The sequence below is a fragment of the Rosa rugosa genome, chromosome 2, assembly GCF_958449725.1.
Source record: "Rosa rugosa chromosome 2, drRosRugo1.1, whole genome shotgun sequence".
In the NCBI taxonomy this organism is placed as follows: Eukaryota; Viridiplantae; Streptophyta; class Magnoliopsida; order Rosales; family Rosaceae; genus Rosa; species Rosa rugosa.
The window spans coordinates 39,524,929-39,549,861 of record NC_084821.1 but is presented as its reverse complement, the minus strand read 5'-3'; the positions used below and the strand labels follow the sequence as shown (position 1 = coordinate 39,549,861).

General features: G+C 39.4%; 1 long non-coding RNA gene and 1 pseudogene across 1 annotated transcript; one reads left to right on the top strand and one right to left on the bottom strand.

Moving 5' to 3' along the window:
* LOC133733498 (uncharacterized) lies at positions 1-24,933 on the bottom strand. The gene is made up of 4 exons (XR_009857741.1): positions 24,105-24,933; positions 23,961-24,028; positions 23,126-23,208; positions 1-1,297 (listed from the first exon to the last, which is right to left on the bottom strand). It is a non-coding gene; the product is annotated as an uncharacterized LOC133733498 (long non-coding RNA).
* On the top strand, positions 6,611-13,083 carry LOC133733497 (tRNase Z TRZ2, chloroplastic-like; annotated as a pseudogene).

Here is a 24,933-nt window from a genome sequence, read left to right as displayed (position 1 = left end):
TTGACAAAGTAACTAAAACATAGAAATGTATTATGAAACTTGAACCATAGTTTAGGGCTTCAAACTAGCCCCTAACAAAAAAGTATTTAGCTACTCATTGTTCTAAGGTAAACACACAGTAACATATTGAAAATAAAAGGACAAAGTTGCAGAAAAAAAAAGAGTGAAGAGGCACGGTGGATGTTGCTTGAAGATGGATGCTCACGATGGTCGCAGATAGCGACTTTGGCAGCTTCTTTTCCTTATGCTTGTATGGAGCTTCGAAAACCAGAGAGCTAGCTAGGGGTGTTTTGAGGCGTGAAATCTGTATAATATGGTCTCCTATGATGCAAAGAAGCCTCCTATTTTTATGGTTTACAAGCCCCTAGCTTTTCTCCCCAAAACCGAGTTGAGTTCTCCTTATTCTTCTCCAATTCCACTTGCTTAGCTGCCACACAATCTTCTGAACCTTAACCTTCTCTTCATAAGTATAATGCAGCAAAAATCCAATAATATTCGTCCCAAAATCTGCCAAGAATATCTTCAGAAAATATAGCCTTTAATTCACTTTCCTTTCTCAACTAAGATTGATTTTCCTCTCCATGTTTGACAAGGGTTCCCAGCAGATTCGAAGGTGATATTCTGCCACATAATACTTATGATGTCACTCTTCAAAACCGTGCAAAAAACTTCTAGAAATCTTCTTGAAACGTGGCCCAACAACAGTCTTGAAAATGCTTCGCAGAAAGACTTGTCAGAAATTCCAGATTTTCCTTATCCTCTGCTCATCTTTGCAGCATCATAACTTATGCATTCCACCATCTTTCTGGATGATTCTTGATTTTAAAATTCTCTACAACATATATTCTTCAAATATGGGCAGAGAACTTCATGATTTTCATCCCTTAAGTCCAGTAGAAAAGTCCTTGAAAAAGCTTCCTGAAAAGCTGATGGAAACAGTCTTCTCGGGGTACCAACTTTGAGCACAGCCTCCGGCTTACTCCTCATCATTCTGGACCAAATCTTTGCCTGCAGTTATAGTAGAACATGTGGTCTTCAAATATTGACAGGCCTTTCTTCATAACTCCACTCGAAAGTTCTTCAAAACAGCTTCCCAAGACAAAAGAAAATAAGATAGACTCTAGTACTCTGTTTTCTGCTTCTTGGCAATTGTTTTGCACGGAAACTCTCTCCATCTTCTCTTGAGTTTTAGGACCAATGAATGATCAGAATCCATCCTTTGCATCACTACTTCATGTGAATTTCCTTGATTACCCCACAGTAGCTCTGTTTTCTCCTCAACTGCTTCTCAAAGTACCTAAGAAAATAACAAAGTTAAATTGATCTTTTTAAGGAATAAACTAAGCAAAAGTATAAAGGTTTGAACTATAAATTCGATGCATTTTATGCTCCTATCAGCAAAAAGATGGAGAATGACTTTTTGGCTGATAACATGATTGTCCACATTCAAAAAGAGTTGGCCGAGAATTATGATACATATTCAATAATTAACGATTTTGCTTCTATTCAAGAGCGTAGGGTGCAATTTGAGTAGATATGTTCTTTTGTCTTAGACTTTTGTTATCAAATTTCTATCTTGTTGAAGGATATCGACATAATGTGTGCCTCTACAAACTAGGGTTAGAGTTGTAATAGGAATGTGTTCTAGGTATTCAATTGTAATCGGATTCTATTACCTTTTTGGGTACCTTGTAACTCCCTATTTAAAGGGCTCCTATTATCAATAATACACACAATTCTATTCTCCTACAACACGTTATCAGCACGAGTTCTAACCCTAGCCCAAAAGAAGAAAAAAAAAACTCTATCTCTCACAAAAACCTGCCGCAACCCTCAGTGCCCACAAAAAAGCCCTAGCTCGGCCTCCCCCTGCAGCAGCCCACCTCCTGCAGCAGCCTGCAGCCCTCCTGCTGCACACCCTCCTGCAGCCCCTGCTGCCAGCCCGCCTGCAACTCTTCCCTGCAGCCCCTGCTGCCCCAGCCATCCGCACTGCACACCAGCCCGCAGCCCAGCACTCCGCGCACCAGCCTCACCACATCCTCCTACCGCAGCCCATGCTGCCCTAGCCATCTGCACTGCCGCACGACCTGCAGCCAACTGCGCACCCAGCCACCAACGCCCGCACCTGCGCCCCTGTCCAGTCCGCCTGCTTGCTACCTGCAGCCGCGCACGCTCCAGCCACCCACCTGCAGATTAGGAGGAGGAAGAACATAGGAAAGAAAGAAGAAGAAGACGCAAAAAGAAAAAAAAAAGGAGAAGAAAAAAAAAAAAAAAAGGAGAAGGGCTGGGCCCGAAAAAAAAAAGGAGGAAGAAGGAAAAAAAAAAAGGAAGGAGAAGGGCTGGGCCCGGAAAAAAAAAAAAAAAAAAAAAAAAAAAAAAAAAAAAGGGAGGAAGAAAAAAAGGAAGGGAAGCAACTGCCAATTTCTGACCAGATTCCAGCAATCCTAATTTAGCTACACGCCTGCATCAACACGCGCGTGTCCTCAAGCCAAGAACAATCACGTAAGTTTTTATAATTAAGGTTGTTGCTTTCTTGTATTTAAATTTCTTTTATTTCCTGCAAATATTGAAATATATGTTGCCAAATGATTTTGATATTTAACAAAGCGGAATTGTGGGGATTCACGCTTAACGAACTAAGAGTGTTCGTATGAACTAAGAGTGTTCATAATTAAACGAACTAAGAGTGTTCGTGTGAACTAAGAGCGTTCACAATGCTTGGACTAAGAGCGTCCGTAAGCATCAAATTGTGACCATATTAAAACATCATTGTTTGGTCTAATCCAAAAGAGATTCTTGGAAATTGATTTCTTGGTAGCATAGCTCGGAAATCTTATTGTTTTAGTTTTCGTGGAAGTTTAACTCCGAAACTAATATATCTTCTCTTCTTATTTTCAGGATGTCGAATGAACCTAGACTCGACTTTCCCATGCTTGACTCAACAGACTCGGAGTACCATAGCTGGGTAACCGATGTTGAGAACCATCTCACTTCAAAGGGAATATTGCCCATAATCCAGGCACCTAACCCGGATCTTGTGTTCATCCCAACACCTGCAAAACACACTCAAGCAGTCATCTTGATGCGACGTCATATGGACAAAGCACTCAGATTGAAGTATATGTCGATCAAGGATGCAAGAGAGCTATGGGTAGCGCTAGAAGAGCGCTTTGGCAATGTCCAAGATTCCCTCCTCCCTGACTTGAAGGTTCAATGGAACAATATGCGCTTTGCTGACTTCAAGTCTGTTGCTGAATATAATTCAGAAGCTCTTCGCATACAATCCATGTTGAGGTTTTGTGGAAAACCTATCACAGAACAAGAGCTAATTGAGAAGACTCTCTCCACCTTCCCCGTTTCAGCCATTGTGATATCAAAGCAATATCGTACTGAAGTCAATGCTGGACGGATCACGAGGTTTCATCAGCTTATCAATATCATATCTGTAGCTGAGAAACATGATAACATACTCGTGAGGAATTATAATTCAAGGCCCATTGGAACTAAGAGCGTTCATGAGGCGAATTATAATACACCCAAATGAGGGCGCAAGGAGCGGTACCCTAAGAATGGGGGACATGAGGGACGTATGGGCCCATATAACCGCCCTAACCAGGAAGGAAACCGCAAGTTTGGTGTGGATACACGTGGTGGTAATGCCACACGTGGGAGAGGGGGTCGTGGTAACCCTAGCCGTAATGGTTGCTCCATGGGTCGTGGTGGTGGCACCAACCCTCCTAGGGAACGCCCGCAACGTGCACAACGTGCACCTCAATTAAAGGGAGGCAACCACAATGATGAGTGTCATCGATGTGGATCAATTGAGCATTGGTTCAAGCAATGCAAGGCAAGTGAGGAACTAGCTGAAAGATACAGGGCATATAGGGACCTGAGAGAGCAAGAAGTGTACCTTGCAGAAGAAGAAGAAGATGGTGGAGATGTCAATCTCACCATAGAGGACTTCAAAGCTGAAAATGAAGTGCACAAGGATGCAGCAGACTTTGATTAGATTAGTCCTTTTATTTTTCCAAGAACTTTTGTAATGGCAATTTGCCTTAGTCAATAAATGACAATTGTATTAACTCTTTCTTATGTGGCGGACCCAATAAAATGTGATGTCTAGGAAAGTCATTGAGATTATTGGTACTTAAGAGAGTCTCGCTCCACCAACATCTCTCTCTACTTTCCTGGTCATATTTGATTTGAGTTACCAAACGGATAGAGTGACTACAATGTGTCTTACTTTGATTTTATTTTGGATTAGATTTTGGAAACTTTGATGTAATCATTGGCTATTAATAAAGTGTCGATTATTTTACTTAATGTCTTGGACATACCTTAATTCGAACTTTATTTGAAAGATATAAGAGCCAATGATTTTCATGTGGAAACACATTGTGAGAATGGACAAGAGTTCCTTTGCATCACCTCTAATGACTACGGACATAAACGAGTATTAGATAAACTTATGTGTCGCTCTAGTGGGTTGTATGCAACCACTATTCGAGTTATTGAATCCAACCATGTCATGAGAGACGACTTATGGGATTTTGGCACATATAGGCTTTGACATGATGATCCGTGTATTAAAGACTTTACACGGACATCCATTTTCAGAACGAAGAAAAGTAAGAACCAAGAATTGGTTCGAGGAGCTGCACATGCGCCACATGGCGCCATGATTGTGCAAAGACCGACCACACATGGCCGGCGCCGCCTACCCCCTGCGGCAAATACATGGCATTGACGCCATAAACTCCTCTCTCTACTTCTCAAGTCTATTGTGACATTATGGCTTAACCAAAACCTTCATTGGTTGATTATAAAGCCCATGTTTCGTTCTGTAAAGCCTGTTATTTAGGATTGAGATCATCCTATGCAAAGGAGATTGAGGAAATAATTCCATTCTTACAAAGAATCTAAGGGAATTCTATGGATTTGATCAACCAACTTGCGGACCGTATAGATGTTTTATGGTGTTGGTTGATACGCAAACACGCTGGTCACGTGTTGTGCCATTATCCACTCGTAATGCTGCTTATACTACACTCCTAGCACATAACATATGGCTACAGGCTCACTACCCAGATCATCCCATTCAGTCAATTTGACTTGATAATGCTAGAGAGTTTACATCGACAATTTTCGATGACTATTGCATATTATTGGGCATTGATATCAAGTATCGTATTCCCATGTACACACCCAATTGGTCTCGCGGAAAAGCCACCATTAAACGACTACGATGGTAGCCCGGACATTGGTAATGCGCACCAATATTTCCGCTTGGGTTATGCAATATCGCATGCAGCTATGCTAATTCGTCTACTACTCATAGCAGCCACTCAACTTTTATTTGCGTTACAGCTAGTGACTGGGTTCGAGTCTAATATCTCGTATTTATGCATATTTGAGTGTGCGGTTCATGTGCCAATTGCGCCGCCACAGCGCATCAACATGAGTCATTGCAACGAATGCATATATATATAAGTCCGCTACGTAGAACCCTTGACAGGCGATCTCTATTTCGCTGGATTTGCGAATTGTCACTTTGATGAGACAGTCTTCCCGTCGTTAGGGGGAGATTAGAACGTCAATGTTCAATAGGAACGACAGGAATTTTCGTGGTCTGTCCCCACTATGTCTCATCTTGATCCCCTAAAAGTGACGAGATCACATATACCTGCTGCAAACATGCCTGCAAGGATTGATGTCCCAACAAGAGGACATGGTGTCACCCAGAGAAGATGGGTACAGCACCACCACCATGGATGGTGGTATGGTGACGCCACAAGGTGGCATAATGGCGTCATAGGCCATGGGTTCCGCTAGAGAGCATAGGAGACCCATAGGTTCGATGGATTCTCGCCCTAAGAGGAGAGTGAGTTTGGCACAACTTGATCCATTGATCATTGATACTCAAAATCCGTCTCATGAGAATATTTTGGATTGTGGTTATGTCCAAGAGACATCGTTGGGGGACGCCTCAATGTTAGAACCAATTCCTGAAAATATAGAGATCTCTACGAACTACACTAGTGTACATGAGGACGTGGAATTATTGAGACCAATGACATCGAACCTTACTCCGTTGAAGAATGTCAACGTAGAGAAAATTGGCCTAAATGGAAAGATGCGATCCAGGTTGAATTGGATTCACTAACGAAGAGGAAAGATTTCGGGCCTGAGATGCCAACACCTCCTAACATAAAACCTGTTGACATTAATAGGTCTTCGTTAGATAGCGTGATGAGAAAAAGAGATGATAATCTCGCCTTATGGCGCAAGGCTTCTCACAAAACGCCCTGGAATCGACTACGAGAAGACATATTCTCTCGTAATGGATGTCATTGCACTCCACTACCTTGTCAGTTTGGTAGTTTCCAAATAACTGAACATGCAGCTTACAAATGTGGTCACTACGTATCTTTATGGGGATCTAGATAAGGAATATAATGAAGGTTCTTGTGAACTTCATTTACCCAAGTCAAGTGGCTCTAGACCACGGAGCGCGTTTGCAACGAGGTTGAAACGCTCACTAAAGTGACTACTTGATTGGGAAGGGATATGATGAACTATGCCCACGCGTTTCCACGACAAGTTCCGGATTTGCAATTGTCGCGGTTTATGTTGATAAACATAATTGGAACCCTTGTGAGTTAAGGAAAACCGCTGAACACCTGAAATCCGAGTTTGAGAGGAAGGACCTTGGGAGAACACGGTTTTGTATACCGTGTCAATAGATGCTTAGGCATTTTGATAAAGTCAAAGATGCACTCCCATGGTCGTCCGTAGTCTTGGCCCTAAAAGGGATCCGTTTCGTCCCAGGGATGATGACGAAGACGTGTTAATAACAGAAGTGCTTACTTATGTACAATAGGCGCATTATTGTACTTAGCACAATACAAGACCGGACACCTCAATTGTTATGAACTTGTTGGCTAGATATAGCCCCGCGCCAACGCAACGTCATTAGATTGACATAAAGACAATCCTTCGATACTTGAGAGGTACGATTGATATGGGCTTGTTCTATCCCTACAGAGAAAAGAGATAACGGAAGTGTGGGATAGGACCCCACAAGGCAAAATGCCACCTTCCGTGCTCTTCCTCCCCTCCATCAAAATGACAACAAGCACTTCTAAATATTGAAGTGAACCAAATCCGATCTGAGGATAATGTAGCGGACTTATTTACTAAGTCGTTACCAAAATCCACCTTCGAGAAACATGTGCAAAACATCGGATTAAGAAAGTTATCCGAACTCCCATGATTGTAGCAATCAGGGGGAGATATTAACATCAGGGGGAGGCATGATGTCTACATGTTCGATCTCGAAGAGTGAAGGACGTGTTGTGCTCTTTTTGTCCTTCGACCAGGGTTATTTTTGTCCCACTGGGTTTTTGTTACCTGGCAAGGTTTTTAACGAGGCAACAATTAAAGCATCATCACCAAGTTTGAGCGGCACAAGGGGGAGTGTTGAAGGATATCGACATAATGTGTGCCTCTACAAACTAGGGTTAGAGTTGTAATAGGAATGTGTTCTAGGTATTCAATTGTAATCGAATTCTATTACCTTTTTGGGTACCTTGTAACTCCCTATTTAAAGGGCTCCTATTATCAATAATACACACAATTCTATTCTCCTACAACATATCAAACATTATAATGTTCATTTTTTTTTAATCAGTTAGCTATTTGATTGTTTGATATGTGTTTAATCTAAGATGTGATCCACTACTAGAATAATGTCATTAGACATCGCCACTATTAAATCGGTCAGGATTGCACCTGATGTTAAAATTCGTGCTAACATCAGTTTGTGAAAAAACCGATTTCTATTGTTATTATAGACATCAGTCACCAACTGAAACGATGAGAAAAGTTTCGTTGGAAAAATTTTAAAAAGTGCGAAGGGACTAAGTTGAAATTTTTAGATACGCGGGGGGACCAAAATATTCATTTCCCCAACACTTAGAATTTTTCACTTTGTCTAAAACTTACAAACCCTAATTACTAACTCTCACTTTGACTCCAGCGCGCGCCTCCTTCTTCGCGTCGACCTCGTTCTCCAACCTGACCCGCCCCGAGCTCATTCTCAGACCTGAGCGGCCTCGAGCTCGTTCTCCGACCACCACCAGCGTAGGTCCTCTCTCTCTTCTCCCCACCACCAATACTAATTTTCTATCCGGCCTTTCATCGTCTTTTTCTTGTGGAGAGAAAGTGAGATGGGAGCGAAGAAAGCAGAGGCGTCGTTGGATTCGTTGATCGCCGGGTTCAACAGTCATATCTCAGAGCTCCAAGAGCTCGTTATTGCTCGAAATAGTAAGACCCAACCTGATTACCCAATCTTAAATTTATGAACTTTTGATACGGCTCTTATCATCTCACATATTCTTCCAATTAGTGCTCAAGCTCAGATATCTGGTGGCTGGAGAAAACAGAAAAAGAAATTAGGGATCATGTCTCGATTTGTTTCAAGCTTTTCAGAATGAGTCTACAGATTATATATGGTGGCAGGTAAATGGGTCTAGACTTTGTTTATAGCATGATTTTGATGTTTTGGCAGGGATTTGGGTATTTGTTTCTGGTGGCTGCAGAATATTTGGTTCAGGTCGGAATGATAATTTTTTGAGTTCAGCTGAAACATATGAGCTGCAGAATAACCTTGTTGTCCGGCCATTTAGGACTCAGCATGCCATACCAAGCCAGGTGTGTTTCACTATATTATTGTTTATCATTCACAATTTACTGAAATAATTGCAGTGTTAGCAATAAGAGTATCTCAAGATTTTTTCAGTGAACACATCAGCAAAAGTACTCTAGTCGAACCAAAAATAAGAAACAAGCTATTCATTAACTAGACTGCTATACTGCCTGAATTTGAGAGAGATTTAACTAAAGTTTCCAGAGGTTACATAGAAATCATAATGGGTTTGTAAATTTTTATAAATTTTTTTTTAAATTTAAAGTTTCTTTTGGAAGGCCTTTGGTCCCCTTGTACTCATACAGCAGGTCCTGGGAGCCTTTCCCCATAGTCCCTAACACATATGAGTCTGGTATTATTGTTTCTTGCCAACATATGATGTTCTATCTACTTTAGTGGTGTTTGCATTTTGGAACCTAGAAAAGCTCAAGATCTATTTATAATATTGGTTGCTTTTCTATATATTTTTTTTTCAGGGTTATGTTATTTACTCGGTTAGAAAAAAACTGAAGAAGCAGTACATGCATCTGAAAGGGAAATAGATTGAGAAATTGAAAAAGTCTGGTACTGAGGTTTGTAATATCTGCCAAACAGTTGTTCGTTCATCATCAGTGAACTGAACTTTGAAGTTGTATTGATTTGGAACTCTCCTTTTCAGATTACAGACACTATATTGTCACCAGAGGTGGCCTTCACAGGGGATACAACATCGGAGTGTATGCTGGATCCACGTAATGTTGATGCCTTGAGGGCAAAGATTCTCATAACTGAGGTATGATCAAACTTTATCCTTTATGACAGATTTTTGTTGGATTTGAAGGCTGGAAACATGAAGGATATTTCATTCTCAAAAAAAAAAAAAAAAAAAAAAAACATGAAGGATATTTGAACCTTCCGAGACGATGATGCTAGACATCGCAGTGGTGGTTTTGTCTCCACATATACGTTCACAATGTTGTAGTGCTCTTCATTGTATTAACTCACAGTTTCACACACATACGTAGTGTTTTGTGATTTGGTGAAAAAAGAAAATACATCAGTTCTGATGGGTGGAGATCTTTGACAGGCAACTTTTCTGGATGAAGGATTCAGTATTGAGGATGCACGACAACATGGTCATACGCATATAAATGAGGCATGTGAACTATTGGTTTTCATGTTCCTTCTGAATACAGTGCATGTTGATCGGATATTTGACTAATGAGTATACTGCTTCATTTATCACATATTCTGTGACCCTAAATTTAGTCCGTCTCAAGTGCAGATCATTGAAAATGCTCAGTGGATTAGAAATAAGGCAATTTTGTTGACCCATTTCTCCTCCCGCTACCATTTAGAGGTAAGCACATGTCTGAATGGTGTCCTTTTGAATTATTCTGTATTCTGATGGTAACATTTGATGATCTTGGGGTAGCTTATGACCCATTATTTTATTATTGAATATTTGATATTCACCATGCATGCTTTTAGTGTTCCCTGCCTTGTTGGACATGAACAATATCAAGCTGAACATAGGTGGCTACCTTATAGTCAGTTTTCCATCTTGAAAATTTTGTACCAGTGGAAAGACGGATTGTATTAAAAGAATTCCTAGTCTTTTGGTCTTGTTTTGGGTATACTTCAAAGACATTAGATGCACTAGAATTTGGGGAATTATTCTCATGTACATGCTTTACAATGAGACTGTTGATATGAACAATATGCTATATTGTGATTACTTTGTTTCATTAATTACTAAATAAATGGTTCCCTCCATATTGCAGGACATTCGTCAAGCTGTATCAAGGTTGCAGTCTAAGGTGTCAGCGAAGGTGGTTCAGGGCGATGGGCTACGGTAATACCACTCTAGATCTGGTTTTTCTTTTGGTATGGGTGTGGAGTGTTAACTTGTTTAAACTTTATTTTGCTGAAATTGGGATTATTGGGATAATTGACTTGAATGGAAATTCTCATTGACTTATTGAATATCCCCTATGGGTTGTTTCTGGTTTTTCAATTTTGTTTGCTTGAAAAAATCTCTCTTGAATGTCTGGGATAGTTTCTGATCAACAAATCTCTCTGTTAATGTCTAAAAGTTCGGCGGTAGCTGAATCTTTGTTAACGCTGATCCGGTGGGCGGATCGATACTTGTGATGCTCTCAAAGCTTCCGCTACCTGTCAAGTAAAATACAAAGGGCGTCAGAGGGAGACCGCGCTGGGCGGTCTTCAACTCTCCGATGCCTAAGTTAGTCAATGTATTTATGTTGACAAAGTAACAGTAGGTAAGTATTGAATGCGTAATTAATGAGGAGAGAGGAGAGCCTTTATAGGTGAGGAAGAGGAGGTTCTTTTCTTTGTTTTCGATGTGGGACTGAAGTGTTTCAGTTCCCAGCTCTGGGAGCTACTGATGCCATTTTGGCACGGCGCGTGGCGACGCGTCGGCGGTGATCTGGGGGTGATCCGACGCTGAGGTTATAGCCCGCCTGGCGGTGTACCTGTATGTCATTCCTTTGGTTGGAATTAGTACCTTTAGCGGTACAATGAGCGTGGCCCATTATAGCTAATTATGCTTGCAAATGTACATGTATGTACACTCTCTTGTTTGGCCTTTTTCTTGCAGGACATCTTTTTGTAGAAGTACTTCTTTTTGCAGTCATTGTTTTTCTATTCTCCCAAAAAAGTTACAAGCCCCCTAAGAAGCCTTTAACAGAGAAGGTTTGTGTGAAAGTTTTATGCCAGTACTTTGGTGGAGCTAATCTATGGAGCTATGGAGTTTATTGTTATTTTAAACAATAATGAACGTGAACTACTCAAACTGAACTTCTTGCTCTTGCTTGCAGCTTAATGAGGTTTCAGGAACTCTGTTTCGAGGAGGAAAAATAAACTACTCAAACTTGCTCTTGCTTGCAGCTTAATGAGCTAATCACTGGATGCCATGGTGCTGGTATGAAGATTAAGGTGGCAATGCTACTGAGATCATTAAGTCAAACTTTACAGCTCTGGACATGCTTGGCTGCGACATCTCAGACTACAGAAAGGTTAGTTCCCTAAGTGAGAGATCCGTGTTGCAGTTTACACTCTGAACAAGGATATTTGGGTCATAGATGCTCAATATAAGTTCCTTTTAGCCGTCTATTCTTTCGATAATAAACCGGTTATATATGATGCTATGTTCTCTATAGATTCCAATATTTTTTGTTCCTATTTGATTAGTAGTGTCTTAGCAGTCGCTTATCACATGCCTTGTGCTGGCATCCTCTTGATTGAGTATTGTGCTGTGATGTGCAGGATTGTCAGGTGCAATGGGGGTTGCTTATATTCAAGAAGTTGGGAAAGCCAGCCTCTTTTTTGAGTTAGGCTAGCTTTTAATTAACATTTTTGTAGCAATTATGAACAAACATGAATACTAATTGCTAGGCTAGCTAGCCTTGTAGTAGGTGAATTGAGGTTTTATTTTGCCCATTTTGTAAACTGTTAATGATGATGATTTTAGATATATATTTTGTGGACATTATCCTTGTAATAGCCCAATATTCAAATCACTCTTGTCAACTATCGAAATTGCAATTTATAACAGCAGCTATATATTTTGTGGACATCATCCTCTTTATAGAATGTGATGTCTAGATATAAAGTTGAAATCAGTTTTAATCATAAAAACTGATGTCTAGTAATACAGATACATCAGTTCCAAAATGAAAATCGATGTTACTGAAATATACAGACATCGATTTTTTGTCGACAACGATATGTTACTGAGTACCAGACATCAGTTCCAAAATGGAAATCGATGTTACTAAAATATACAGACATCGATTTTTTGTCGAAAACGATATGTTACTGAGTACCAGACATCAGTTTCAAAATGGAAATCGATGTTACAAAAATATACAGACATTGATTTTTTGTCGAAAATGATATGTTACTGAGGACCAGACATCAGTATCAATTCTTAAATCAATAACGATGTTAAAAAGCAAACTTGTGTTGTGTAATCTATATTTCTTTAAGCATTAAATACAATAAAATGTGGGTTTAACAATAGTAAAACATGTAAGTTTGTTATCATTTAAACCTATTTACATCGATTTATAATTAGGAACCGATGTCTACACGAATACTAGACATCGGCTAAAAACCGATGTCTGCATTTTCTGGATCTTTCTCATCACCCACAAAGACATCGGTCGGGTTTTTGTTTCTCATCGGTTTTTTGCCGATGTCTGGGGCCATAATTCTAGTAGTGTGATTTGTAAAACTTAAAAATAAATAAAGGGAGAATTCCACAAATGGTCACTCATCTATGACTCATTCGACACTTTGGTCACTCAAGTTTCAAATATATCACTTTGGTCACTCAAGTATTACACTGTCATTCACAAAGTCACCCAATGGGCATTTTTTCTCACAACAAAGTGACTTTTGTGAATGACAGTGTAATACTTGAGTGACCAAAGTGATATATTTGAAACTTGAGTGACCAAAGTGACTATTCTCCCATAAATAAATGAATAAATAAAAATTAAAAGAATTAGTAAACTTTTATTAAATTTTTTTTTTAGCCCACCAAATTCTAAAATCCTACCTCCACCATTGGCTGCAAATGATGGAGATTGATGATGATACTCCAAACCCAAAAACTGCAGGAACGAGGAGGAAGTCTCAATTGGAGTGGAGTCCTCGAGTAGACGGTAACAGAGTCGGTAATCTATAGCTGCCGATGCTTCCACAGGCTGGATTTAGCCAATAACCAGTGATCCAAGGATCGCTTCCTGCTATTGTTGACAACCAAGAGCGTATTGTCTCCTTATACAAAGCTATCATGTCCAGTGAACAAGATAAAACAAAACTCATGGGCAAAGAACTCATGCCTTCTCCATGCATGTCTGATTCAAGCACATCCAAAAGACCAGTACGTCATTGAGAATCAGCGACCAATTCGGGACTGCCTCACCAGGGGCATCAGAATTTCAGAGCCAAATCAGTGTGTATTTACTGGTCCTAAGAGTTGGAATCAAGCCTATTCTATGCCAACTCAAAGCCCATTTATTGGGTTGAAGGCCCAAACCCTAGAAGCCCCTGATGAAAATAATTTAAACACTGTGTCAGCTCATCATGATCAATGCTTGGACCTGTGTTGTTTTGGAAAGAAGCCTTTCACAAGGGCACTACATGCCAGGCTATTTGGGGCTCATACCGTCATAGCGGTCACACCCACCCAGGCTCAAGTAAGCCAATCCTCTTCTAAAAATCCTAACTATAACCTGAACGCTACACTCCCAGCCCACAAAGCACAAAATCTCCAAAACCTAGTAAATTCCTCCAAAAGGCCTGCAAACCCAATTGAGAGTGAGGATAAGCCCAATTCTAAGGCATGTAAAGTTGGGGAGGATAAGAATGAAACTGCAGTTAGAGGTTCCAACTCAAATTCCCCTCTGTGTTGCAAAGGAAGCATAAGTACAAGGAAACGAAGCAAGAGTAACCTAGGCTACTTGAAGCAAAGGAGAGTGGGAAAATTTTTGACCCCTACTGGTCATTTTTGGGATGCCAATCTAATGGATATAGAGATGATGAACGTGGTGGTTAACTCTACAGGCGGTGGCGGCTAGCCTTTAACAACCACATCATCGCCATGATACATCTAGTCAGGAATTACCGAGTACTTAGGCGCGCAATCCTTGAGAAAGAAGGCTCTTAAGGAGCAAATTGTGAAGCACATGCCCCAACTGGTTTTTCTTTTAGAAACACATATGAAGGAGTTCATTTCTTGGATTTCCCCCACCCTAGTAATACAAGAAATGAACTCTGACCTAACTAAACCCGTCTCGGTTGAGGAAATCAAACTTGCAGCTCATCAGTTAGGGCCTCTAAAATCCCCAGGAGAAGACCGTTTCCCAGGACTCTTCAACACCAAGTTTTGGGAAATTATCTGTGAAGCGGTTCAAAATGCTGCCTTAGATTTATTTTACTCATGGGAATATGCTCAAAGCTTTCAACATAACCCAGATTGTGCTAATCCCAAAAACTCTCGTTGCTTAGAGTTGGTTGTTTTCGACCTATCAATCTTTGCAACTATGCTTACAAGATTCTATCTAAAGTGATTGCGAAAAGACTTAAGCCTCTCCTCCCTGACTTGGTCTCTCCTTTTCAGAATGCTTTTATTGGAGATAAGAAAATTCAAGACAATGTTCTTATCGCTCACAAAGTTTTTCATCATCAAAAGCTCAGAAAATCAACCAAGCATTTTGAGATGGGCATCAAGTTAGATATGAATAAAGCATGCAACAGAATTGAGTGGGATTTCTTGGAAGTAGTACTAAAACTTAGGTTCAACACTTCCTGTGTTGATTTGATCATGGAATGCATCACCACTATCAATTTCTTTGTGGTTTTAAATGGAAAGGCAGGAAAAATCTTTCAACCTACAAGGGGTCTTAGGCAAGGACATCCTCTATCTCCTTACCTATTCATCCTTATCAATGAGGCTTTGTCTCATATGATAATGGCGAAATGCAGGAACTCTGAACTTCAAGGCATTTAGATTGGGAGTCGACCAATGATTACACACTTATTTTTTGCTAATGATTCACACTTGTTTCTAAATGCTACCCAGCAAAACTACACCAACATGAGTGATACGCTAAATAAATATTCCAAGGATTCGGATCAAGCTATCAATTTTGACAAGTTTAATATCTTTTTCAATCCCAACACACCTACAAATTTGAGGTCTCAGTTTACTGATTCTTTAGGCATCAAGGCTACTGAAAACCCAGGTAAGTACTTAGGAATGCCCACAATTTAGGGACGCTCATAGAAAGAGGCCCTAGGCTAGGTCAAAGAGATAATTTCAAAGAAAATTCAAGGCTTGAAGAATTGCAACCTTAAACAGGCTAGGAAGGAAGTATTGATCAAAGCTATGTCTTTTGCTGTCCCAACACACCCAATGTCATGCTTCAAATTTCCAGCTAACTTATGCAATGAGATTAATTCCTCAATTGCTGCTAATTTCTGGTGGGGGAGCTCGGAGGAGGCTAGCAAGATACATTGGAAGAATTGGCAAGGTATGTGTAATCCTAAAAAACTACCGGGAGGAATGGGTTTTAGTGATGCTGAGTCCTTTAACAGGGCCTTGTTAGCTAAACAATGTCGGAGACTCATTGATAACTCTACCTCTTTATGGGCACACGTTATGAAAGGAATTTATTTTCCAGATTGAGACTTTATGAATGCGCTGAAAAGTGGAAAAGCCTCTTGGGCTTTGTCCAGCCTACTTGAAGGCAGAGAGATTATTGCCAAGAGAGCAAAATGACAAGTGGTGAATGGTAGATCGGTTAGAATCTGGGCAGATAATTGGTTGAACAGCAACCCTTTTGACCACCGTTCTCCTAACCTTCCTATACCGGTCAATGCCCCTACATATGTTGCAAAGTTGATAGATGAAGACCTACAAGGCTGGGATGTGAACTCAATCAACAGTATTGCCTACCTCTTAACCGAGGAGGAAGTTCAAGAGATAAAAAGAACGGCAGTAAGAGATGCCAACTTAGAGGACAAACTTGTCTGACCTTGTGATAAATTGGGGAAATATTCTGTTAAATTAGGATATCATTGGATTCATGAAAGTGTCTATAAACCCATCAACCCCAATCCCCACTCATCTCATACCATTGATCCCTTAGTTTGGAAACTGCTATGGCACCCTAATGCACTCCCAAAAATCAAAAACTTCCTTTGGAAAGCAATCTCTAACTTCATTCCTACGATGATGACTTTGTTCAAAAGGAAAATAACCAAAACCCTTTTCTGTCCTATATGAAATGTAGCCCCAGACACTACAGAACATATGTTATTTTTCTGCAAGTAGGGAGAAATGGTTTGGTTTGCAAATCCCATCAATTACAAGCCAAATGTTCAGTCCATAACTAGCTTTGATAAATGGATTTCTGGATTAGTCTATAGCAGAATGTTCAGTCCATAACTAGCTTTGATCAATGGATTTCTGGATTAGTCTATAGCAGAATGTTCAGCAAAGATCAACTATACTGGATTCTTACCCATATAGCCTTCATCTGTTGGCATATCTGGAAAGCAAGATGTCCTGCAGTGTATGAGCATAGAGGTGAAATGATGCCCAAACCAGGGAGGGTTGCTTCCATTGCATATGCATCGCATATGCCCAAACTGCTGACTCTTTGGCTTCACTTGCCCGGCGGAGGTTATGCGCTGAGGCATGGGTTGACAAACCCCCAACCTCCCTTGTTTTCATTTTCTCAAAGGATGGACTCCCCTGCCCTCCCAGCGATGGAGTGGAAGGTGCGACAGAGGCTTAGTTCCAGACTATCATCAGTTTCCTCTTCTGTAATGTATTTGTTATAGTTGGTTTTAGAAAGTTTCATTTTTTTCTTTTACTCGAATGTAATAAGCTGTATCTGTGAGTTTGGGCTTGATGGCCGACTCGTGCTTCACCTTTGAGGCTCCTATTTTTGCCCATGTGGCACAGGCTCTATCTCTTTATGCTTAATGAAAGTATTCTACAGACCAAAAAAAAATATTGACATGACAGTGATATGTGATTTTTTCGATTTTATGATAACGGCAACAGTTTGTGTTAACAGCAAGAAGTGTAAAGTTTGTTGCTATGGCTGAGGTGTACTAGTTACACACATGTCTTTATCTTATTGGGAAGTCAAACCACGTGTCAATGATGACATGGTTTGACCGTAGCACTGACAAATTTCTCTTGATCCTCTATACAATTATATTTTGAAACACTTAATCTTCTATGGAATTGTTCCATATTTATTAAAATTAAATAATAATCTTACTAAATTAATAATTTTCTCTGGTCCCAATCGTGTTAATTTATGAAAGTTTTAATGTGTCAAGACTCAAAACCTTCAAAAACATTCTGACAGATTATGAATAAAGATATCCATGACTGTATATTAGAAAAAAAGAAAATGCTTAAGACCCCAAAAAATTATACAAAAAATCTATACCAAATGATGTGGCATCATCATCTTAATCCTAATAATTTCCAGCATGTCTTTCAATTAAATTCTTTTTTATCTAAAATAAAAATCAACAATTAAAATAAAATAAAAATTATTTTGATATTTTGTTTATTAGAAAAATGATAGTATCTACTAGGATTTGGTTCTCAGAAAAAGTTCTCCAGAAAAATCAAGGGTCAGTCAACAAGAAATTCTAATAGTTCCAATGGCACGATGTTGAAATACGGTTCCTTGTGCCATGTTCCCTTCACATCCAGATTAAATTCATTTGGAGGATGAAGAAAATGCAGTGTAGTACTGTAGTGGAACCATTGTATTGACATGTTATCAGAAAAATTTCAATGGTTTCCATCACCCAATTGTTGGCTTTCCGTTTGGTCCTCGGCCATTCAACTTAGGTGGTCATGGCCCTCATGGCATGCCCTCATGGCCCACAACGCCACGACCCCGAGCCAATGAGAAACCGACATGTCACGAATGACATCCCGTTAACTCATCAACCCGAAATTGCAAGGCCTTTTGGGTTTAGACTGTTGGTTCACGAAACACTTTCTTGGACAAATCATTCTAGCAACCAAACAACACATTTTCAAAAGCGGAATTGAAATGGGCTAAGAGTTTTGGGCTTGCAATCGGAGCCCAATTTGGAAAATAAAACAAATCACTAAGTGCTCGTCCACATTCGGGTTCGTAGCTTAGCGGATACTGTTTACTCCATGAACAAACAATTGTGGCAGCTTGTACATATGACGTCGAAACCGAGCACACAATTCAGCAGACTTGATGTCACATTGTAAAATCACGACACCTAGGTATCTACTACACGTCATGAGACACCAATCAATAGGTCGCTTGGCATTGACCGAGCAAACCGTCCAATGCTCAAGGCGTCTAGTTGCAACAATACTTTTCGATAATGCTCAACGAAATTCGAGGATCACCAATCGAAGTTGACTCCTCGGAATTTGTAAAGTTCGTAGCATTTCTATTCACGATCTCGACCTTGAAATTTCATTTTCACACTACGAACTCGTTTGATGTCAAAACTCAAAAATCAAGTCATAAGCGCTCCTTCAATTTTTGGTCGAGCCAAAACAGTTGAATTGGTTACAAGCACTTTATTTTCTTGTGTCCTGAGTAAATTTGAAGCTGAACAAACATTCTTGCAACCACCAGTTTTACTAAAAAGAATAACCAAAGAGGAAAGAAAACCACAACGAGTTTAACATTACAAGTTTCTAAGAAGTTGGAAAATAATTTCGAATGAGTTTGCGGCTAAAATTTTGGGATATGCAATTTCAACCAAATCCCTAGATCCAAATCTAGAAATGTTGACTGAGACCGTCGTCAAAATTTCAGAAATTTAAAAATAGTAGAGGTCGGATAAAACTACATTTCAAGTAGTTGCAGAGACAAAATAGTAAAATTCTTGGAATTTCAATTTTTGCTTGAAAATAGGTTAAGGAGATTTTCAACTCTCCTACTTTTCGAACAAGATTTGTTGGCAAGAAATTTTTTTTTTTTTTTTTGGTAGGTAAGGAAATAATTTCAAAGGCTTTTCACTGTAACAGGAAAATAGTTTGAGTTTGTTTTCAAATTCTAGGATGCAAAATTTTTTTTTTTTTTTTTTTTTTTTGAAGAACCCAAAATGTTCGAGCTTTGTAAAACAGAACACTTTAGTAAGGAAAACCCGATTGTCTAAGGTGTAGTCTCTTGACTTATGAGGAAAACATCTTGAGTAATGCAAGAGACGAAAATCAACTTTTGTAGTAAGAAGCAAGAATGTAAAACAGTTAATGTAAACTCTAGGAGGGGAAGAAATGTTTCGAAGTCCTTGCCTCAAAAGTGAACGCATGAGGTAAATGCGTAAATTGTCACCTAGATTTTTGAACTTTTCAATTACTCCTTGACGTCACCATTTCAGCTTCATTCTAACCACATAATCAAAGTTGTCTTTCAAGAGCGTGCTACCAACTTGTCAACTTTCCGAAATTCGTAGCGTCATTGACTTCAAAGCAATCAAAAATTCCTTGAAGTAAAGAAAACTAGCTGCTAAAGTTATAATCCTTTAAAGATCTTTTCTTGACCACTCTTAGAAACGTTGCAGGTGACTAAATATCAGTACAAGGTCGTGACCTTGTGATCTCGAAGCGTCCTGACATTTCCAAGTACGTTGCCGATACCGCAATCATTTATCTTTCCCAACAATTTCTCTTATTAGGGAAAACAATTTCTTAACTCTCTACGGACCAATGGCAACCCAAGAATAGTTTAAGTGACTCTAGTAGTCGCTCCTCAATTTCTTGTGTTTCCCAACAAAGTAATATTGTCAACACAACGACACAATATTTGATTTTCCAAAGCAACAAAGCTTCATATCGTTCCACCAATTAACAACAAGATTGGGGAGATGTCAAGCTCAAGCAATACTTAATTTCATGTTTGTGTTGCCATTACAAGTGTCCCTATCAGTCCACCACATGGAAAACACTTGAGAGGTGTCTACCTTACTCGAAAATCACACCTTCTTTCCATAGAGCATCGATGGGGAACCGCTGCAGTCGGGCCATCGCTCGGAAGGAACAAGAGGAAATCGAGTGAAAATATGAACACCACTAATCCAAATGACTATATATGGGTCATTATCTCACTTTTTACTCAATTTTTCACTTTGATCCGCTCAACACTCTTTTTTTTTTTTTTTAATACGTGCAACAATATATGTAGTACAATAACTTTAATCCATCATAAAATTTACTCTATAACACTAGCATGGGGTACACAAATATTCCTTTCAACTTCATCTCCAACCTACTTTTCCGAGTATCAACTCAATCAATATAACCTCGTTAACTCCTTAATTCTCAATCCCCTAATAATTTACCCAACACTTTATCCAATTTTTACACTTACTACCTTTGGAGCATTTGTGGTTGAGTGGCATCATGACGGCATTGGCAATTTAAAACTTTAAACCAAACTTTAAAGCATCACCAAAAAGATAAACTAAATAAATTTTTTTTTCAAGGAACGTCAAAGGTATCTCTACTTTTTGAAATCCAATGGAAATTCCTTGAACGACTAGGAAGTAGCCTCAATGAAAAATATTTGCAAGTGAAATAAGGCAATAGGGTATCCTCCAGGAAGAATAAAATAAAGGAGGGACGTCGAAAACATATTTTTGCAAAAACATTTTTAGATGCCCAAGAAAACCAAGCGTTTTGCTTAACCAAATTCGACACTTGAAACCAAGGACCAAAATATCGAGTTTCGAGGAAATATCGATGGTCCCGGAAACGGAAATTTCGACGGAAATATCGAGGATATATCGATTTCGGTAAATAATCAAGAAAAATGATGGAAATTTGAAGAAAAACATGGAAATTTTAAGTGAAACTTCTAAATATGTTTATTTTATCAATTGTCTACTATATATGAAAGGAATATATTGAACAAGCTTCATTTCATAGTGACTTGTAGTTATTAAAGGAGAATAGGTATATATAGAATCACTAACAAACAACAATTATTGAATTTGACTTAATACATACTAAATATTTTTTATTAATTATGAAAATAAATTATAAGAAGAAAATACTCAGTAACATTGAGTAACTAATTTTTTATTTGAAAATAAAAAAATGATAGATACTTGATGTAAAGGAATGTGAGTGAGGAAGTAGATACTAGATATAGAAAGAATGACATGAATATGTTGAAAATTTTTATATCTATAGAGTTAGAATTTCAAAAGATAAGTTAAAAAATATTGGAGTGAAGTCAAGTGAATGTAAAACTTATAAATTAATAGTTGAATTAAAAAAAGAAAGGATAATTTATAAAATTTACATGTTCAGAATATGGACCATATATAATAAAAAGATATAACAATAACCACAAAAGCAGCGCAGCAGAGGTGGTCTTGGTGCTCGCTTAATTTATAAGTGGTCCGAGGTTCGAAACCACTGTCTATACAACTTTTGAGAATTTTCAGTTTGAGAGCAACTCAGGAAAATTTCAAAATATCGCGATATATTGGATTAATATCCAATATATCGCGAAATATCTCGATATTTCGAAGTTTTCGGACGAAATTAGTGTGGTATGCGGAGATAATTTCGGAGGAGCAAAAAAACGATAATTTCGCCGATATTTCGCCGATTTTATCGAATTTTTAGTCCTTGCTTGAAACCTTTGAAAAGAGTTGCTAGATTTGTAAAAACAATTTCAAAAGTACTTCGGAAACTAGAGCTCTGATACCACTTTACTGTGGTGACCCGAGAGAGGGGTCCCACAGCTCCACGACCCTAAGCCAATGAGAAACCGACATGTCACGAATGACATCCCGATAACTCATCAACCCAAAATCGCAAGGCCTTTTGGGTTTAGACAGTTGGTTCACAAAACACTTTCTTGGACAAATCATTCTAGCAACCAAACAACACATTTTCAAAAGCGGAATTGAAATGGGCTAAGAGTTTTGGGCTTGCAATCGGAGCCCAATTTGAAAAATTAAACAAATCACTAAGTAACTACAAGTATGGGAGACACGCCCCAGGGTTACGGGTCTCCCAAAATTTTGGTAAACGAGTAGGAAATAAATAAAAGTAAATAAACAAGCTACTTCAAAATCCGATAAAGGACCCAAACCTTCTTTTGATAAAATTAAACAAGAATGCGCCAAGCCGGGCCATGTGCCTCCTCTGTACACTCCCCGACCACGTGCTCAAACCTACACACTATTGTAGGGGTGAGCTTTCGTCCTCGCATGCCCAGTAGGAGCCGACCCAACCATGCTAGGTTTGAAAAATTATATACTTGAAAATATTTACTACATAATATTGTGCACGTTTATCGAAAAATACTTTTAAAAAGAGGCAACCACAAACATGAATTTCTTTTATAAAACATATGTAGTATGCTTCACACAATTTGGAGCTCCGAGATACTTACCTGCCGGCTAAAATAAAACAAATCGGTGACCGACCTGGTTCGTCATCCTTCGAGAACCGGCCAACTACTCTGTAGTACTTCCGACTACAAGTAGCAAAAGTGTCCATTTCCTGGTCCTGAGTCTCCTATGACTGGTTCACTGTCTATACTCACTCTTTCTCGACAAACATAGGAGCACGGCCCCCTCCGGAGGTTCACGGTTATCAACACCGTGGGATCCCTAGGAATCTACGCGTCTAGGTCCCATTCACTTTCAGGTCACAAGTACAAACCTTCAAGGGGTACAGTATCTCAACATGCAAGTCTAGCCTCGGTTTTCATAATAAGCAATTATCAGGTATGGAAACACGGATATCACGAGGCATCAACTAATGAACAACCAAAAGCATACTTGCAAGCAACATGTTATTGTACTAGAGCATTCCACATATAGAAAAACCTCTAACAATGAAGGGACAGCTCACCATACCTGGAATTGGAGTGCTCGTCCACATTCGGGTTCGTTCTCGACTTTCGATCATTTGTTCAAATCCAAGTACACATGCTCGAGTCCTTTATAATAAAATTAAACCAATAAGTAACTTGACTTCATTATAACTCAACTAACCGAGCAACCAAAACATTTACTTAATTTCCTTAAAGTCCATCGGATTATTCTTTAATCAAACAATGATCTCGGTACCTTGTGTTTGTAGAATTTTCCTTTAGTTGATAAATTCTATTATCCATTCCCAAGCAATCCAAATGATGTAGCATTTGAATCATTTAGGATATGGTGATTACACTTAGCACTTTCACCAAAATTTGTTTAGCATTTCTACTTTAAGAAAACAAATGACGATTACCATTCCCGAATAATCCACTTAACATCGTAAGCTTATCCGGGATATGGAGATCATACTTCGTGTCTTCATGTAATTTGGGTCAACCGGTTTCACCCTTTTTACTTACTCGTTAACCTTAAGCAAATAAATAATTGCATTCCCGAACAATTTGTTTCTCAAATTCATTTCGGGATATGTTAGCTATAAGATACTTAATTCAACTTTTAACCCATTCTCAATAATATCACTCACCACACTAATTTACTTGTCAAAACCCACAAAATCGGTCTCTCTTTGTCCATTCTTGTGAAACAACATTTTTCCAAAATTAATAACAGCATTCAATCACTTTCATCTTTGTTCACTAACATGGCAAGTTCCCAAACACATATCAATATCTTTTCAAATAACCCAAAACACCACAATTCCACTAAGTATGAACAATACACGGCAAAACAGATCCAAATACCCTACCCTTACCATCTTTCTTCTCCAAACTTGCAGTCAACTTAACATGGCTGTGCTTCACCACCATCAACCATTCGAACCTCCAGCAGAAAAACAATACGTTCAATATTCAACACTTAACCAATTTTCAACCAAAACTGAGTTCGAGGTCCTTACCCTTTTCTCGGTATCAATTGAATTGACCCAACAGATTCTCTCCTCTCCAAAACTTCCCAGAATGCAATAATCCACCAAATCTCAATCCATTTTCAATGGACACTGACTCAACACTTCTCTTCTCCAAAAATCCCCAAAATTTGCAGATTTCGCAAAACCTCACATTGCAAATCGAACAACACGAATTAGAGTTTTCAATCTAAACCGAATGGAGGCTTTAACCCATACTAGGATGACGTAAATTACCTAACAGATACGTTCCAGTGACCGTGAGCGGCGGAGCTAGCTTCTCCCACGCACCAGTGGCGGCACGTGAAGCCCGTCCAGCGGCTTTGGTCGGAGTCGGAGGTCGAGAGTTTGGGTTTCGAAGGATAGTGGAGCTCCGACTTCATTTATGGGAGTGTTGAAGCTCGATTCGAGCTGGAGATCGGAGAATGAAGGCATGCAGAATGGGGACCTCCGGCGATGCTTGTACGGCGTCATCAGGCGTCGGCGGGCAGAGGGGTTTCTGGGTTTTGCTACTCTTTGCTTGTTGAGTAGAACGAAGGTGGCGGAAGGGAGTGGAAATCGCCGGAAAATCGATGAGGGTCGAGGAACAGTGACGCGCAGTCTTGGGTTGTCGCGTGCGAAGGAGGACGGTGGTGAATGGCCGTGATTTTGGTGAGGTTTGGGTCAGAATTGGGTTCTGGTTCGAAGGGTGGAGGCGGTGTCAAGAGGTAGTGGCCGGAACCGGTGTTTTCTGGTGGTTGCAGAGGGAAGAAGAGAAAATGAACCAGAGGTCGGGGGGAGAGAGAGAAGGGAGGACGTGGCTGGAAGGGAGGAAGGAGAA